At 34.7% G+C, this 18337-nt stretch overlaps 1 long non-coding RNA gene and 1 pseudogene across 1 annotated transcript; both read left to right on the top strand.

The window, feature by feature from the left end:
- The first annotated feature begins 5527 nt into the window (after positions 1-5527).
- On the top strand, positions 5528-7563 carry LOC134267049 (uncharacterized). Its single transcript, XR_009992084.1, has 3 exons — positions 5528-5667; positions 5866-5928; positions 7498-7563. It is a non-coding gene; the product is annotated as an uncharacterized LOC134267049 (long non-coding RNA).
- Positions 7564-7710: 147 nt separating this feature from the next.
- LOC134267048 (ketimine reductase mu-crystallin-like) lies at positions 7711-8942 on the top strand (annotated as a pseudogene).
- The last annotated feature ends 9395 nt before the right edge of the window (positions 8943-18337 follow it).

Below are 18337 nucleotides of genomic sequence, written 5' to 3'. Positions count from 1 at the left end.
AAATTTGGGTACCAATGTATTTAATTTGTATTTAAAAAATTTTAATTTTCGCTTTGTTGCCATACGTGGTCATCAGTGATTCACAAACGCATCTTGTTCCTTTTAACTTTTGACAAGAAATAGAATGGGCTTTCATTTTTGACATATGCATTACCTATGATAAAATATTTCCGAGCATACCATGATTTCTGACTCCTTGACTTTGGCCTTCACGATTGACCTTATTTCTAAAAAAAATCAACTTTGGTGATAATTTCTAAATGACATATGATATGGCGTTCATATCTAACATCTCACCCACAAATACACAGGTCTTTCAACAAAGAATACATATGTGAAGTATAAATGTCCTGGTGTCTACTGTTAAAAACATATGGCCAAAGTAAAAGTTTAAAATTTTCATGTAACAGTGGGTCAAACTCCAAGGTCAAGGTCAAAAGGTCAAATTTGGTGGTACCCAAAGAAAGGTCTTGTCACAAGGTATACACATGTGAAATATGAAAGTCATAGCTACACTTAATGAAAAGTTATGGGTAAGGTTAACGTTTTTGCGGACAAACAGACAAACAGACAGACAGAGAGACAGACAGACAGACAGACACGACAAAAACTATATACCCCTGAAACTTCGTTTACGGGGGCATAAAAAAAGAGGCCCGGGAGCCACATCGCTCTTGGACCTCTTTTTCCAGTTTCAGTCTAATTTATTTTGTATAATTTATAATTTATATACCTGATCAACTGGCTAAGTAAAAGCAAAATATCGGTATTGAAAAGTTTAAATATAAATCTGGGTTGGGGGGTATTTGGACAGAAAATATAAATCTACACTTCCTAAGGATGCTTTTGAATTAAAATGACACATAATAGCTTTGTTGTTTATAAAATGAACAAGATGTGTTTGTGAAACACTATGCGCCCGGCGGCAACAAATTTAAAAAAATATATATTTTTAGCATAAAGGTCACATTGAAGGTCACAAGGTCATTGATCTTGGTGTCATTTGAAAGAGCTTGATTAGTGAAGTATGCATATCAAATATCAAGTCTCTATCTTTCATGGTTCAAAAGTTATGGTGAAGGTTCAAAAAAGCTATTTTTAGCATATAAGACACAGTCAAGGTCACAAGGTCATTGTGCTTGATGTCATGTAGAAGGGCTTCATTAGTGGAGTATGCATGCCAAATATGAAGTCTCTATCTTTCTTCGTTCAAAAGTTATGGCGAAGGTTAAAGTTTGCCGTCAGAAAAGCTATATTTAGCGTATAGGCCACAGTCAAGTTCACAAGGTCATTGACCATGGTGTCTTTTAAAAAAGCTTAATAAGTGTTGTATGTATACCAAATATGAAGCCTCTATCTTTTATGGTTCAAAAGTTATGGCAAAGGTTGAAGTTTGCAAAAAAAAAAACTCTATTTTTAGCATATAGGTCACAGTCAAGGTCACAAGGTCATTGACCTTGGTGTCATTTGATAGAGCTTCATTAGTGGAGTAGGCATACCAAATATGAAGTCTCTATCATTCATGGTTCAAAAGTTATGGCGAAGGTTAAAGTTTGCAGACAAACAGACAGACAGACAGGACAAAAATAATATAACAATCTTTCGACCCGGGTGCATAAAAATTAAAATGATATGGCTTTAATATTCCTGAGTTATGATCCACTCTAATCGCTCCTCTATTCTTTTAATTGGCCATGGTTTGAACAAGTTAAAATATACATTACCCTTTCTGATGCTTTTATGTTGATGATCAATCATGGCTTTGTTGTGCTTGTAAAGAATTTTAACTATTTTCCCCCATGCATTCCTACGTAAAATCTTGTTGACCCATTGTGGCTCCATTCTACTCCTGGGGGTCATGATTTGAACAAACTTGAATTACACTACCTTCTTTAATGCTTCCATATACTAGTAACTACATGTATGACCAATCATGGTTTTGCTGTTCTTGAGAAGAAGAATTTAAAAAAAAAATATCTATGCAATCCTACTTTGATCACTCATCATGGTCCCACCCTCGTCCAAGGGGTCATGAATTGAACAAACTTGCAATTTAATCTACACTATCAGAGAATGCTTCCATATACATGTAACTATGGCCAATTATGGCTTTGCTGTTCTTGGGGAGAAGATTTTTAAAGACTTTTTCTATGTGTTCTTTTGTAAAATTTGATTCCTCAATGTGCCCTCATCCTTCCCCCGGGGGTCATGATTTGAACAAACTTGAATTTACACTACATGAGAATGCTTCCACATGAGTTTCATCTTTTCTGGCCCAGTGGTTCTTGAGAAGATTTTTCCAATGTATTCCTATGTTAAACTTTAATTTTCCAATGTGACCCCACCCTTATCCCGAAGGTCATGATTTGAACGAAGTCCATTCTACACTATACCTCAGAATGATTGCACATAAGTTTCATATATTTTCAAACACAAAGGTTCTTGAAAATTAAATGATGTCACCATTTTTTTCACAAATTCATAATTAATTTCCCTTAGATGAAGGCGTCCCCTTTATTTGAACAAAATTGAATCCCCTTAACCCATTGGATACTTGTTTGGTTTGGTTAAGTTTGGTTGAAATTGGTCTTTTGGTTGTTGACAATAATAAGATGAAAATGTGAAAAGTTAACGACGACAGACAACGGACAAATTTGTTTACTAGTATTTCCTCTCAGACCATACAGTGGTATATGATTTACATATATACAAAATACAAAGTCAAGTAAGGAAGAATAGTGTCAAATAAGAAAATAGTTACTGAAAGCAGGCCAATATCTTTTTAGCAAACATTAAGGCAGTTTTAGCAACGAGTCAACATTTGTGATGGACATAATTTTCTCAAACTTATAAGTATTTATATGGAACGCCATCACTGCCTTATAGCATACAACTATGCATTTATTGTGTCAATTTATCATTACGTGATGTGAACATATCTTTACGTTATATCCATTTTTTATGAGATGATTCGATGTAAATATATCCTAACATCATGTCAATGCTGCATTACATGAAGTAAATACATCCTTTCATTATGTCAGCACTTCATAACTTGAAGTAAAAAATTCATTATGTGAAGTGATAATGTGTTTACATTGTGTTAAAACTTTATTGCATGAAATGAATCTTTCTTTACATCATTTCATTTCTTTAATATGTGAGGTCAAAATTGCATTACGTCGAGTAAATTGTGTTTTATAATTAAACTTATCATTACATGAAGTCAAAAGCCCATTCCTTTTTGAGAGTGTATATTTCTATTATATCAAAGCATTATAACGTGATATTGATTTATCTTTATTTTTCTGCGAGGGCGTCATGATGTGAGGTGAACACATCTTACCTTTATGTCAGTGCTTTATTACGTGGTGTAAAAAGTGTATAACATAATGTGAACATATCGTTATATTATATCAATACTTTATTACATTATGTCAAAACTCCATTCCGTGATGTGGATATATAATAACGTTATGTCAACTCTTTCTTATGTGATTTAAAAATATCTTTATATTGTGTTAACTCTTTATCATGTTGATTCCAAAAGTTCATTACCTGATGTTAAAAAACATTTACATTATCTCAAACTGTACATCTAGTATATAATGAATGTTGACGACCGTGTTTTAATGACTGGTAAGAAGGGGGGGGTCCTGATTGATTAGGACGAATTACAGGCACATAATATCAACCCCCCTCTTTTCCCAGACATAACTTTACTATAGAAAATGTAATGTTCATTGAAACTATACAGCCCCCCACCCCTACTTTTTGTTGAAGTATAATCCACTAAGGGTAATGTAATATATCTGGAAAAAAATAGGACGGATCGAATTTGGAACCCTCTCCCCGAAATGGGATTTTCGGGCTTGGACTTTTTTTCTTGGCTTGTCAAGTTTTTTCGGGTAAATGATTTTTTTTTCTGGCTGACCTCCTCTTTCAAAATAAGATGCTACGTCATTGGAGTTGGTAATTTTTTTTTTAATCATTCCAGGGCCAGAATTCTATTACAAAAATCTACCAGTCGCTCATCTAAATCAATTGAATATGCCTTAGTAAGCATGCATGGACACATATCAGTGGCAGATAAGGGAATCTTGAACAAGGAAGGGGTACGGTATATGGTTGGAGCCCAAGAGCGGAAAGCGGAGAAGCTCTCAGGCTTTATAGTTTTATAGAAAAAACTTTTCAACTTAATTCAGCTAAGCTTATTCTGAAACTAATGCAATGTCCTTCAAAGTTTAAGAATTTTATTTTTTTAAAAAAATCAAAATAAAAAGAAAAAAATGATTGCTGCACAACTCATAATATTTGATTTATTTAATTATGAGATTAAAATAAACACCATTGAATTTCGACGTGACTTTAATTCACAGTCGCAGTGTTAAGGCTTTGCACGTTTCAAGATTGTCAATCATTTGTGGCTTAAAGTTTTCATTTAAAGATGTCATTCCCAAATTGCTGAGAATCTCTTCTACGACAGTTTTCTCTCCGCCATTTTTAGTGCTTGCGGAACGCGGAAAATACGTTATGCTCATATAAAGGCCGAGGATACCCGTGTTCGCATAACGTAATAGTGAATCGACATAATATAGAAGAGTGCGCACAGTATGGCATGAGCTTTTCACATCAGTTAATAAAAACTAAGATCTCAAGAAAAGTAAACATAACGAAATGCAAGTTGACGAAATATAATTGTAGTAATGCAAAAGTAGTGTGAATAAATGTCATAAAGAGTTGACTTAATGTAATGAAAGATTGACACAATGCAATAATAAGTGGTGTGGGTTAATGTCATAAAGAGTTGACATAATGTAATGGAAGATTGACACAATGCAAAAGTAGTGTGAGTAAATGTCATAAAGAGTTGACATTATGTAATGGAAGATTTACAAAATGCAATAGCAGTGTGGGTTAATGTCATAAAGAGTTGACATAATGTAATGGAAGGTTGACGCAATGCAATTGTTGTGTGAGTAAATGTCATAATGAGTTGACATAATGTAATGGAAGGTTGACGCAATGCAATTGTTTTGATCTCTATAAGGCAGTGACGGCGTTCCATAAATACCCCCTGGGGGTAGGATGGGACCACTTGTAATAATTGATGATTCTTATATGTTGTGTAATTGTGTTTGTGCCAATAAATGTTTGTATTTGTATATATGTAAACTTTTCATCTATAAACTGCATGCTTTTCTCTAGCCCAAATAGTGACAAGGTGAATGATATGGCCAATGGGCCTTTAATTTGTCTTTAAGTGGAAAAAGGATCTGTAAAAATACTCTTATCTTCTACCGTTTATCCTAGCATTATATTTATAGATACATATACTAGTATTTGTATAAGTGCAATATGGAGGCTTATCCAAAAAAAATCCAGCATGAAATTTAGGTAAACTAAAATGTTTTCCATAATTATAAATATTCATACAAGTAATTTTTTACCAAATAATATAGCAATTTCATTTTGTTCAAATGAATGACAAAATGCAATTTATTCTTGGAATGACCTTGTAGGTTTTTGGGAGTGATGCCAGCTTATAGTCCAGATGATGAAGCTTTGGCTGTTAAATTGGTCACCTTTTTCCCACAGAATATTGGAGTACCAACTCATAATGCCATCATACCTGTGTTCAATGCAAAGACAGGAATTCCAGAAATAGTTAAGCGATAAGGAAGCTTCATGGACCTACTGTAAATGTGGCATCAATGATGAAGGAGGATGAAGTTTTTGTCATTAATTACTATTCAGAAAATATTCATAAATATTCATTTAAAAAGCAACTTCAATGTACATGTATAGAAAAATCTGTGTTATTTTCTTCATCTTTGCAAATTTTATCTTTTACAAAAAAAATAGATAATGGATGGTGAAGTGATTACTACAATGAGAACAGCTGCTGTCTCAGCAATAGCTACAAAGGTAATATGTTTTTCTAAAAAATAATCTGATTTATACATGTCTATCACATAAATATTGCAATTAACCTAAATGCTTGTCTCTCTGCTAGCTCTGTGCATTCTAGACAGTTTTAAAGAGCTGTTCTATTTCATATAGAACATTAATTTTAAATAAATTTTACTTTAATGCTTCAAAGGATTATTGAAGATATACACTAGATATGAAATGGCTGGCTTTGACATTGGCACAATTCTTTTTCTTTTTTTCTATATAGCTGATTTGTTTTTAGCTCACCTGAGCCGAAGGCTCAAGTGAGCTTTTCTGATCACATTTTGTCCGTCGTCCGTCCGTCTGTCCGTCTGTAAACTTTTCACATTTTCGACTTCTTCTCAAGAACCACTGGGCCAATTTTGACCAAACTTGGTACAAAGCATCCTTGGGTAAAGGGGAATTCAAATTTAAAAAATGAAGGGACATATCCCCTCGCAAGGGGAGATAATCAAGAAAAGACAAAAATAGGGTGGGGTCATTAAAAAATCTTCTTCTCAAGAACCACTGGGCCAGTAAAGCTGAAACTTATGTGGAAGCATCCTGGGGTAGTGTAGATTCTAAATTGTTCAAATCATGACCCCCAGGGGAAGGGCGGGGCCACAATGGGAAATCAAATTTTTATATAGAAATATATAGGAAAAATCTTTGAAAATCTTCTTCTCAAGAACCACTGGGCCAGAAAAGCTGAAACTTATGTGGAAGCATCCTGGTATAGTGTAGATTCTAAATTGTTCAAATCATGACCCCCGGGGGAAGGGTGGGGCCACAATGGGGAATCAAAGTTTTATATAGAAATATATAGGAAAAATCTTTGAAAATCTTCTTCTCAAGAACCACTGGGCCAGAAAAGCTGAAACTTATGTGGAAGCATCCTGGTATAGTGTAGATTCTAAATTGTTCAAATCATGACCCCCAGGGGAAGGGCGGGGCCACAATGGGGTATCAAAGTTTTACATAGAAATATATAGGAAAAATCTTTGAAAATCTTCTTCTCAAGAACCACTGGGCCAGAAAAGCTGAAACTTATGTGGAAGCATCCAGGTATAATGTAGATTCTAAATTGTTCAAATGATGACACCCGGGGGAAGGGCGGGGCCACAATGGGGAATCAAAGTTTTTATATAGAAATATATAGGAAAAATCTTTGAAAATTTTCTTCTCAAGAACCACTGGGCCAGAAAATGTGAAGCTTATGTGGAAGCATTCTGGGGTAGTGTAAATTCTAAATTGTAGGAATCATGACCCCCGGGGGAAGGGCGGGGCCATTATAGGGAATCAAAGTTTTACATAGAAATATATAGGAAAATCTTTGAAAATCTTCTTCTCAGGAACCACTGGTCCAAAAAAGCTGAAACATATGTGCCCATGGAAGGATCATGGGGTAGTGTAGATTTCAAAATGACTAAATTATGATCAGTGGGGTAGGGTGGGGATGCATTATGTATAACAAGGGTGAAATCTGGTAAAGAACAGAATGGTCAAAGCTTCTCAGGTGAGCGATGTGGCCCATGGGCCTCTTGTTTAAAATTATTTTTACAGTACCTTTGTGCACCAAATCCGAGGGTTCTTGCTGTTTTAGGATCTGGAGTTCAGGCTCGCTCTCACATTCGCGACCTGTCCTCCATTTTTTCATTCCAAAAGGTTGGTTAAAACTTAAAAATTGGCAAAAAATTATGAGAATTTTTCTTTCCAAGACTGTGATTCAGTATTTCTTTGTATATAGATAAATATCTGGAGTAGGAACCAAGAAGAATGCCGCAGCCCTGGCTAGAGGAGGTAAGTGGAAATGCTTGTGATACTGCACAGGAAGCTGTCACAGATGCAGACGTCATCGTCACAGTAACATCATCAGCAACACCCATACTGAAGAAGGAATGGGTAAAACCGGGTGGACATATCAATGGCAATTATGTTTTTGACATTTCTCAGAGAAATTATTCTGTCAGTTAAAAAAGTAATCACATTTGGAAGGCTTTAAAGCTAAGAATGAACCTTAGAGGATTCACTATGTGTGCTTATTTTTGCATATTTGTAATGCAATTCAAACTTTCTTTATAGATCAAGAACTGTTTTAGCAATAAATAATTAATGCTATTACTCATTTCAATATCATATCTATAAATTCAAAAGTACTATTATTTGTACAAATATTTTTAAAGTACATGTACAGTGCACACATTAATTTATGCGGAAAATCCTTAATCACACATTATCCTAAATTTCCTTTTTACTTTTTCAGCTGTGGGGTGCCTGTCGCCCGGACTGGCAGGAAATTGACCCGGATCTGGTGAGGGCCAGTGTTCTCTATGTAGAACAGTCGGGAGGCGGCTCAGAAGGAAAGCGGGGACGTTATTCTCTCAAAGGTCAATTTTCAATGATAAATGTTTCAAAATCATTCTGTCTTTAATTCTTATTTACGGAACATTTCTTAATGATATTAATGATTGTGCTGTAATGTCATATTACCTGACAGACAAGAAAATACAGCTGTAGTGAAAAACTATTCTTGAGAAAATCCATATTTGGAAAATTTCTTCTAGCTTGTGGGTGCTTTTACATTTTAGGCAGATATTTTCAGTGAGCTTGGAGAAATGCTATTGGGATTGAAAGAAGCTAAAGTCAAGGAAACAACATTGTTTAAATCCCTGGGTTTGTTCTCTTTTTTATCAATTTTCTTCCACTTAGCAATGCATAATGATTATAAATACACGAGCAACAGATTATAACCTAAATTCTTATTATTTATTATCAGGACTTGCCATTGAAGATGTAATGTCTGCCAAACTGGTACAGGATCTGCTGACCAAGAAATGAGGTGCCACAAAGCATGCAAAAGGACAAAAGAGATTCATAATATCAGTAGTGTTCACAAATAGTTTTGCATTTATATCTTGATCAATCAAAAAAAATTTAACATTGAATATTCCAGACAGTCAGTTACTGTTATATTAATGATACTCAGAAAATGTAATGATTGTCGGGGGGGGGGGGATGGGGGGAGAGAATGTGTGTCTGCCCAAAATACATGAAATGTATTTGTTTTGAAATATGCCATATTCATTGTTCAATATTTTAATTTTTTTACTATGATTTACATTTTTGTACAAGTCTTTCAATATTTACTGTTCCAATAAAAATATGGATCCCGGTGTCTCAGCATATACGCACATTATTCTGTTTGAAAAACTGGAATGCAAGGAAACTTAAAAAAAAAAATTTATCTCCCATCTAGTGTGTGTAGAGGCTGTTTCAAAGCAACAGGTGTGTAAACCAAATATGTCATTTTCCCCAAAACATGTTTATAGTATGTTTATCTTCTGGTATTCACCAAAACTACAATCATTAAACAAATATTTGTTTAACACTAAAAATTTTTTTCCCTTATAGATATACATTTTACTAAACTTCACCAGCAACTTTAATATGGACATATTTCACAGATAAAATTAATGTCCTATTAACACCTCTTTATACATGGAAGTTTTGTGTGAAGAATGTAAAAAAAATATTTAAAGTATATGCATTTTTGAAATGACACAAGCTCTGAAACCATTGAATCAGCAAAACTAGTCCCCCTTCTGGCAAATGTTATCTGGTTCCCATTAAAAATGTTATAATTATGTCAAAAGATCAACGAAGAATGGATGTAAAATGCAAAACTTGATTGATAACTCATAAGATTAAACTCACAAACCAAAAATCAGTTCAATATCTAGAAGAAGAAAAAAATGCGGTAAAACCCTTAAAAATTGAAAAAAGGTAATTCCACCAAAAATTGCTGAAGCCGGTATGAAATACATGGTCTCTAACCCTTTATATGATACACTCACTTACAAATAAGCAGCTCATTAGCTGCAAGAATTCAGTGGAGAAAAGTTTGGAAAATTAAGTTGGGACAGAAAGACAGATGGAGAGAAAGGATGAAACCTATGGTGCCCTGTCGTTTCACCGGTGGTGGATTAATGAATACACTATAATAATAAGAAACAGTGGGTTGGATGCCATTATTTATGGCATTTTGAGTAAAATATGAACGCTCATTCATATGTCATTCAAAAGTAATCACCAAAGTTAAATTTTCTGAATATTAGGTCAAACACGTTGGTCAAGCGGTAAAAAATCAGCATGATGGGTAACATCTTGTCACAGGCAATATACCTGTGCTATATGAAAGCACTTTCTTTTCTCTTCCCAATCAAAAGTTATAAATTTGAGAAGTATGTTTAACTTCAAGGTCAAAGGCACAGGGTGAAAAGCATAATATATTTAGAATTTATTAGATATTTATACATGTGTGATATTAGTACATTGTACTTCTAAATTTAGAACAGTTCTCAGTTAACCTTGGACTTTCAGTAAGGTGGGCATTCTCGACGTTACATAATTAGCGTCTGAAATATATGTGTACAGGTTTCATTCACTGTTGAAATATACAATGGACAGAAATTCAGGCGAATGTCAGCGAGTGTAGAAAATATCCAATAAAATGTCTCGTACGGCAAAGAGGTGGGGCACAGCCATCATCTCATCGTTGTCAACAAAAAATTAAAGTTCCTGATATTATTAATTTTTTTTATCCAATCAGAATCTATTCGCCATTTGACAGACGCTAACCACGTAGCTCCGAGAATGCCACGCTTTACTGAAAGGCCAGCGTCAACTGAGCATTGTACTAAAGCACTATCTTTTCTCTTTCAAAAGTAATGAACAATTTAGAGTAAACAATTTTGAAAAATAGGTCAAACTTCAAGGTCACGGAGTCAAAATTCACAGTACACGTACATGTGAAATATAAAAGCCCTATGTCTTTTCATTCAAAAGTTATGACCAAGGTTAAAGTTTTGGTGACAGACCGACAGAATGTCCTCTCGCTTTCGCGAAAGCGGGGGGCAAAATCTTTGACGGTCACAATACGATATTTACTACGTCATCTTCATGAATTCGCTTTTGAACACTTGTTCCTTGAATTCTGTCACTCCTTTTAAACAGTTTTTGATCGACAGAAGGTTAAAATTTCATTTATGAAAAAAGTAATAAATGCATTTACTGTCCTTTATTAAATTACATAATAAAAGAATATATGTAGCCTTAGGAGACTAGGTCTTCCAAGAAACAGAATTTCGATGGACTCTTATTGTGCTCCTTTATAAGTCTGATTTTTGTATTCCTATGTATTGAATATTTGATATATCCCAGTGAACTTGAAATTAAAGAAACCACTGAGTCTGCCTAATTTGTTCAATATTTGTATGCATTGGCGTCGTAAGCAAATTGAAAGTGGGGGGCTAAGTGTAAAAAGAAATTTCTTGTACCTTCAAAAAAAACCTAACAAGCAAAAAAAAAAAAAAAAAAAAAAAGGAAATGTCTATTTCCCAAAAACAAAAATCCGGGGGGGGGGGGGGGGGGGGGGGTAGGTTCCTAACTCCAGTACCAAAATTTTCTTCCAAGCACCACCACTTTCCCCATTTTTAACCTATACTAAGACGTATCTGTGGAAAGTGGGGGGGGGGCTAAACCTACGAAGATATGTTCAATGTCTATACTAAGTATATATTTGGAAAAAAAGTGGGGGGCTAAGCCCCCCCCTAGCCCCCCCGGTTCCGACGCCTATGGTATGCTTCACTGACTATGGAAAAAAGGGCCAACTAACAACTAAATCATATTACAAACGAGATTACTTCAGCTTTTGTGATATCTCACTATCACCTGCATATGGTCCTGTCTTATTGGATAATAATGAGCATGCTCTGAGAACGATCTCTTTTGAATTCAAGGCAGGCTACTGACATCGAATTGATGTTGCAGGGATTTTAGCAATCTTGTTTGAAGTCATCAATTCGTAATATTTACGATCGTTATAATGACCTAATTAGACTGTTAGGCTATATTACCTGTCATTGATTCGTATTCTGGCTGTCTAGTTTCATACCAAATTACCAATTGTGAAGCCTTTAGTTTTATGCTGAATTTGACTACGGGGTGTTCAAACTACATGCTAAGTACATAAGGCTCGTGGCACCGGGTGTTTACTCCTCCAAGGCACCTGATCCCATCTCTGGAGTTTCAGGAGTTCGTATTTTACGCACCTTATGCATTTGTATTACTAATAGTTTATTTTAGATCGATCACCGTTCGCTATCTTTACCACCTTCTTAAATGAATGTATTTTTATTTTGGCTTAATTACTGCATGGATTCTTTTATTTTAATTCAATGTTACGTCACCGACTCATTCAATCATTAGAACTTATATTAGTAATTTCATTGAACCAAATTAACGTGTAAGAAAGTCCCCAAGTTGCATTTTTGATATTGTATCATAATGTGATGATTACAAAGTTAACCATACGAGGGCTGTTCAATAAATAATGTCCTCGGTGCTCGGAAAGAAACAAAAAACGGTTTTCAATAATTTAGTCTTAATTATTTAACTTAAATATTCTCTTTTAGTTAAAATACACGTCCGTAACATTTTTATCCAATGTCTGATTGCTTTTAGAACTCAATTTTGAGTATGGCCCTTCGTATACTGGAATGTGACAGATCCCATGATTTCCTGGACTTGTTTATTCTTTCTGAAAGGTGTTTTTTTTTCAAGTTTGGAAAACGAAACATGTCAAAGGATGAAAGATCTGTCGAATATTGTTGATGGGACAAAACATTAACTATCTGTTTATCCTCAAAACTTCTTTACTCTTCAGGGCGTGTGTATTTGGACGCTGTCATGAAGACATTTAATGTAGTGAATTCCTGATTCTAGTTCCTTCCTTCATAAACCTTTCGATTTTTTGGCAAAATTTTGCTTTCTAGACTCCTCCGGGAATTGATCTGCCTCCCTGAATACGAATTTGAACAACAAGACCACTAAATTATGTAAGACAAGCTAATTCAGAGAATTTGTGTCCCCCGCTTAAGGAGAAAGTAAAACATGCGCAGTTCGGGGGGAGGGAGGGGGGAGAGTTGGATTCCCCTCACTGAATTTGTAGAATTATTAAATGTATACATGCATGTATACTGAAGCAAATAAAATATATCATTATGGATATAAAGATTTAATTGCTTATTCTTTATTATGTGTACAGAAGATTCTTTTTATATAGAATATTTATCACACTGTGATGATGATTTTATGAGTTTGTACAAGCCAGACCTCGTAAATTTTTCATTTCGCGTGCTGAATACAATTATTTAGTAAAAAAAAAAGTATTTCAAAAAAAAACAAAGTTGTCCGTCCGGGACTTGAACTCGTGACCTCTCACATTGGAAGCGAGAAACATACCACTAGATCACTGATACGCTTTACATGCAGTATATATTCATGTTCGGTATTGTCAAAATTTTACACAATCCATGACGTTTGATTTATTTAGCCTTTTTTAAACATAGATGAGGTCATAGAGCTAATAGATGTAATAAGAACATTAAGTCCGCCGAGAACCTGTTTTATACGCAATAACTCTCCTCATGCCCCTGTGCTAAAAATAGCGACATGTAATACTATAAATACAAATAAACAAACGGGGCGGGGCACCTTGAGAGGGGTGAAAGAGGTCCAAGGGAGTTTTGGTATAAAATTACATTGAATAAGCTCAAAATCTTCTTGAAATATCGCCCGGAAATGATAGTGTTACACACAGACAGAATGTGTAAATTTACGACCGTGAACTTTGACCTTTTGACCTCAAAATCAATAGGGGTCTTTATTAGGCCACAGGGAGTTATTATCAAAAATTTCATTGCAATAGCTCAAATGTTTCTAGAAATATCGTGCGGAAACGAAAGTATTATTAAAGACAGAATTTGCTTATTTATGACCTTGACCTTTGACCTTTTGACCTCAAAATCAATAGGGTTCTTTTTTTAGTCCATAGGGAGCTGCTATGCTAAATTTCATTGCTAAAGCTCAAAGGGTTCTCGAGATATCGTGTGGAAACGAAAGCGTTATAGACAGACAGAAAGACGGACGGACGGACAAACCCAAATTAATATCCCCCACTTTTCAAGCGGGGGACAAAAATGGCATATAAATCTGTCTTTGTGCTTATGCAATTCTTTGCTCTTCTCAGACCTTAGCTGTTTTGTCAAGTACATCTTGTACTTGACACTTGTAAATTTTGTTTTGAGGCTTTTAAGCAATGTATTCAAGTTTCATTATCGTTTGAATTTCAGACAAATGTGGATAACTACAATTTCTGATTTTTTTACAATATTTGTATAGATATTTTTACACTCTTTCATTTTCAAAAGACAGGGTGACCTTTGAGTACTTGGCTTTTTTACTGTCAAACTTTTCTTTTAAATTGTGTAAAATACCCCCAAAATGATGTCTATCAAATTTGCTATTTGTCTTAAAGTCAACACGCTAATTCAGAGAATTTGTGTCCCCCGCTTAAGGAGAAAGTAAAACATGCGCAGTTCGGGGGGAGGGAGGGGGGAGAGTTGGATCCCCCTCACTGAATTTGTAGAATTATCAAATGTATACATGCATGTATACTGAAGCAAATAAAATATACCATTATGGATATAAAGATTTAATTGCTTAAAGCTATATATGCCGTATTAGTGTTTTATTTTAAAAGTAATAAATATATGTGGTGTCCCATCAAGTTATATAAGTTATATACTTTCTGCAAATAAGACAATTCCACTCCATCACTTTTAAAAGTTATGAAATATTATTTGATAAAAATTATTTTCTCTCCGTGTCGGATAAAAAACCGCCTCTTATTGAAATATTCATGACCACGTTGTCTCGCATGTTTACAGCAAACAATGGTCCAAACTCCTGAATGAAGCGAAAAGCATGATGGTCTACTTCGTTTTTACTACAAACACGTGAGTTAGGGGTTGTCAATATTGAGAGCACCTCAGAGTTGGTTGCTTTTTGTACCGAGGAACAATCATGTGCAATTGTCTTTTCAATGGACATTTTCGGTTGGGTGAACTTCTACAGCTGTCAGCGACTATGGATAAAGAAGTGTGGAAACCATGTTGTGCCAAAATGAAATAACCAATACAAACAAATAATATAATTTGATCAATCAAAATGGTTATTAGATACATTCGATTCTGCATTTCTTAATGGTTCAAAACAACAAAAAGTATTCCACAGAATATCATGTATAAATCTGCACAATATACCGAATGCCAAAACCAGAATACTACTAGATAATATAATTATATTCTTTACATGTAAACCACAGTATTTCTGACCCCTTGAAAAAAATATAAAAAAAATCTTGTAAGTAGGTTATCAGCATTGGCTCAGGCTAATTCGAAAGTTTAATTTGGAATTTGGCAGTATATTGTAGTGAATGAATAAAATTTAGTAGTGAAAGATATTGGAACCTATTTTACTTGTCAGATTTCTTCGAGCTAGTTGATTTTTATTCTAACTGTTCTATCCCCCCACCCACTTTAAAAAAAAAAACCCGATGCTACCTACCTGAATTAATTTTTCTTAATGGTGTTCATCAAAATGCTTGGTTGTACCCTCAAACTGGAATAGTTTTTAGAGGCCTGGAATTCCTTGACCAATTTTATTTTATTAGCCCAACTATATTTCTAAGAAGGCAAGATGTATGGTATGTAAGTTTCATCTACATATGTTATGTAGTTCATATTAAAAAGCCAAAAGGGATAATTGACGATATCCCATTCAGGGTGTAAACATAGCAGTTTAAATTACTTTCCATACATTGTATTTGACATAAAATATCTTTTGCGCATGATGCGCTCCATACTGAAGATCCGTAAATGTTCACCCAACCGAAAATGTCCACTAGCAGTACAGCACGGGGAAACTCTAAACAAACGGTCCTGTACAATGGAGTGGGGAAAACTTTAATTTTCATCATTGTTAATCATTTGTATGCAAATATGAGCATGAGATTAGTAGATAATAATGTACATAATGCATCAAGTCTTTCTGACAGCGATTTAAAAAACTAGCCTTTTTGAAAAACACATGTAGTATTTTATGTAGTAACCCATACATGCATTAAATGCAACTCATTGAGCTGATTGGTCTATTTGTGTCCCTCACTGAACAGACGTCACAAAAAATATTTTCCTCGACCTGATGATTCTCACGATGCTTTTCCCGCGCACATGCGCAGATCCAGGATAAACGTCAGTCCTTTATAAATATGCATGAGAATATCATGTTCTTTTCCCGACCAGTACTTTGTTAATACCGAATAAAATTTCGTTGAATTTGCAAGAATGCTTCATTTTTGGTAGCTTATCATACTCCAGAAATTTTTGTTTGGTTTCAGCTGTGCAAAAATACTGTTTAACACGGCATACATATCTTTAATCTTTATTATGTGTACAGAAGATTCTTTTTTATATGGAATATTTATCACACTGTAATGATGATTTTATGCGTTTGTACAAGCCAGACCTCGTAAATTTTTCATTTCGCGTGCTGAATACTATTATTTAGTATAAAAAAAAGTATTTAAAAACAAGCTAATTCAGAGAACTCGTGTCCCCCGCTTAGGGAAAAAGTCGGCTCCCCCTGACTGAATTTGTAGAATTATTAAATGTATACATGTATACTGAAGCAAATAAAATACATGTATGTCAATATGCATATAAAGATTTGATTGCTTATTCTTTATTATGTGTATAGAAGATTTTTTTATATGGAATATTTATCACACTGTAATGATGATTTTATAACCTCATAAATTTTTCATTTCACATGCTGAATACTATCATTTAGTAAAAAAAAAAGTATTTAAAAAAAAAAAAAAAAAAAAGGTTCGCCCGAGATTCGATCCTGGGACCTGTCACGTTTGAATCGAGAGACTTTACCACTAGACCACGGAGCCGCTTCACAAGAGCTGAAGTATATGCAGAATAGAAGTCACATACATGTACATATTCATGTTTTCATGTTCGGTATTCTTAAAATTATATACAATCCATGGTGTTTGATTTATTTAGCCTTTATTAAATAGTTCTAATAGATGTAATAAGAACATAAAGTCCGCCGAGAACCTGTTTTATACGCAATAACTCTCCTCATGCCCCTGCGCTAAAAATAGCGACATATAATACTATAAATACTAATAAAACAAACGGGGCGGGGCACTTTGAGAGGGGCGAGAGACGTCCTAGGGAGTTTTGATATAAAATTACATTGCATAAGCTCAAAATCTTCTTGAAATATCGCCCGGAAATGATAGTGTTACACACAGACAGAATGTATAAATTTACGACCTTGAACTTTGACCTTTTGACCTCAAAATCAATAGGGGTCTTCTTTAGGCCACAGGGAGTTGTTATGTAAAATTTCATTGCAATAGCTCAAATGGTTCTAGAGATATCGTGTGGAAACGAAAGTGTTTTAACAGACAGAATTTGCTTATTTATGACCTTGACCTATGACCTTTTGACCTCAAAATCAATAGGGGTCTTCTTTAGTCCATAGGGAGTTGCTATGCTAAACTTCATTGCAAAAGCTCAAAGGGTTCTCGAGATATCGTGTGGAAACGAAAGCGTTACAGACAGACAGAAAGACGGACGGACGGACAAACCCAAATTAATATCCCCCACTTTTCAAGCGGGGGACAACAAACGGGGCGAGGCACTTTGAGAGGGGCGAGAGACGTCCTAGGGAGTTTTGGTATAAAATTACATTGCATCAGCTCAAAATCTTCTTGAAATATCGCCCGGAAATGATAGTGTTACACACAGAGAGAATGTATAAATTTACGACCTTGAACTTTGACCCTTTGACCTCAAAATCAATAGGGGTCTTCTTTAGGCCACAGGGAGTTGTTATGTAAAATTTCATTGCAATAGCTCAAATGGTTCTAGAGATATCGTGTGGAAACGAAAGTGTTTTAACAGACAGAATTTGCTTATTTATGACCTTGACCTTTGACCTTTTGACCTCAAAATCAATAGGGTTCTTTTTTTAGTCCATAGGGAGTTGCTATGCTAAATTTCATTGCAAAAGCTCAAAGGGTTCTCGAGATATCGTGTGGAAACGAAAGCGTTACAGACAGACAGAAAGACGGACGGACGGACGGACAAACCCAAATTAATATCCCCCACTTTTCAAGCGGGGGACAATAAAAAGTACTTACTATAGATACTAACAAGCTAATTCAGAGAATTCGTGTCCCCCGCTTAGGGAAAAAGTCGGCTCCCCCTGACTGAATTTGTAGAATTATTAAATGTATACATGTATACTGAAGGAAATAAAATACATGTATGTCAATATGCATATAAAGATTTGATTGCTTATTCTTTATTATGTGTATAGAAGATTTTTTTATATGGAATATTTATCACACTGTAATGTTGATTTTATAACCTCATAATTTTTTCATTTCACATGCTGAATACTATCATTTAGTAAAAAA

The sequence above is a fragment of the Saccostrea cucullata genome, unplaced genomic scaffold (genome assembly GCF_032062105.1).
Source record: "Saccostrea cucullata isolate Sc308-1 unplaced genomic scaffold, CSIRO_AGI_Scuc_v1 ctg10326, whole genome shotgun sequence".
Classification (NCBI taxonomy): Eukaryota; Metazoa; Mollusca; class Bivalvia; order Ostreida; family Ostreidae; genus Saccostrea; species Saccostrea cuccullata.
Note: the sequence above shows the minus strand (reverse complement) of the source record. Positions and strands in the feature narration are given on the sequence as shown.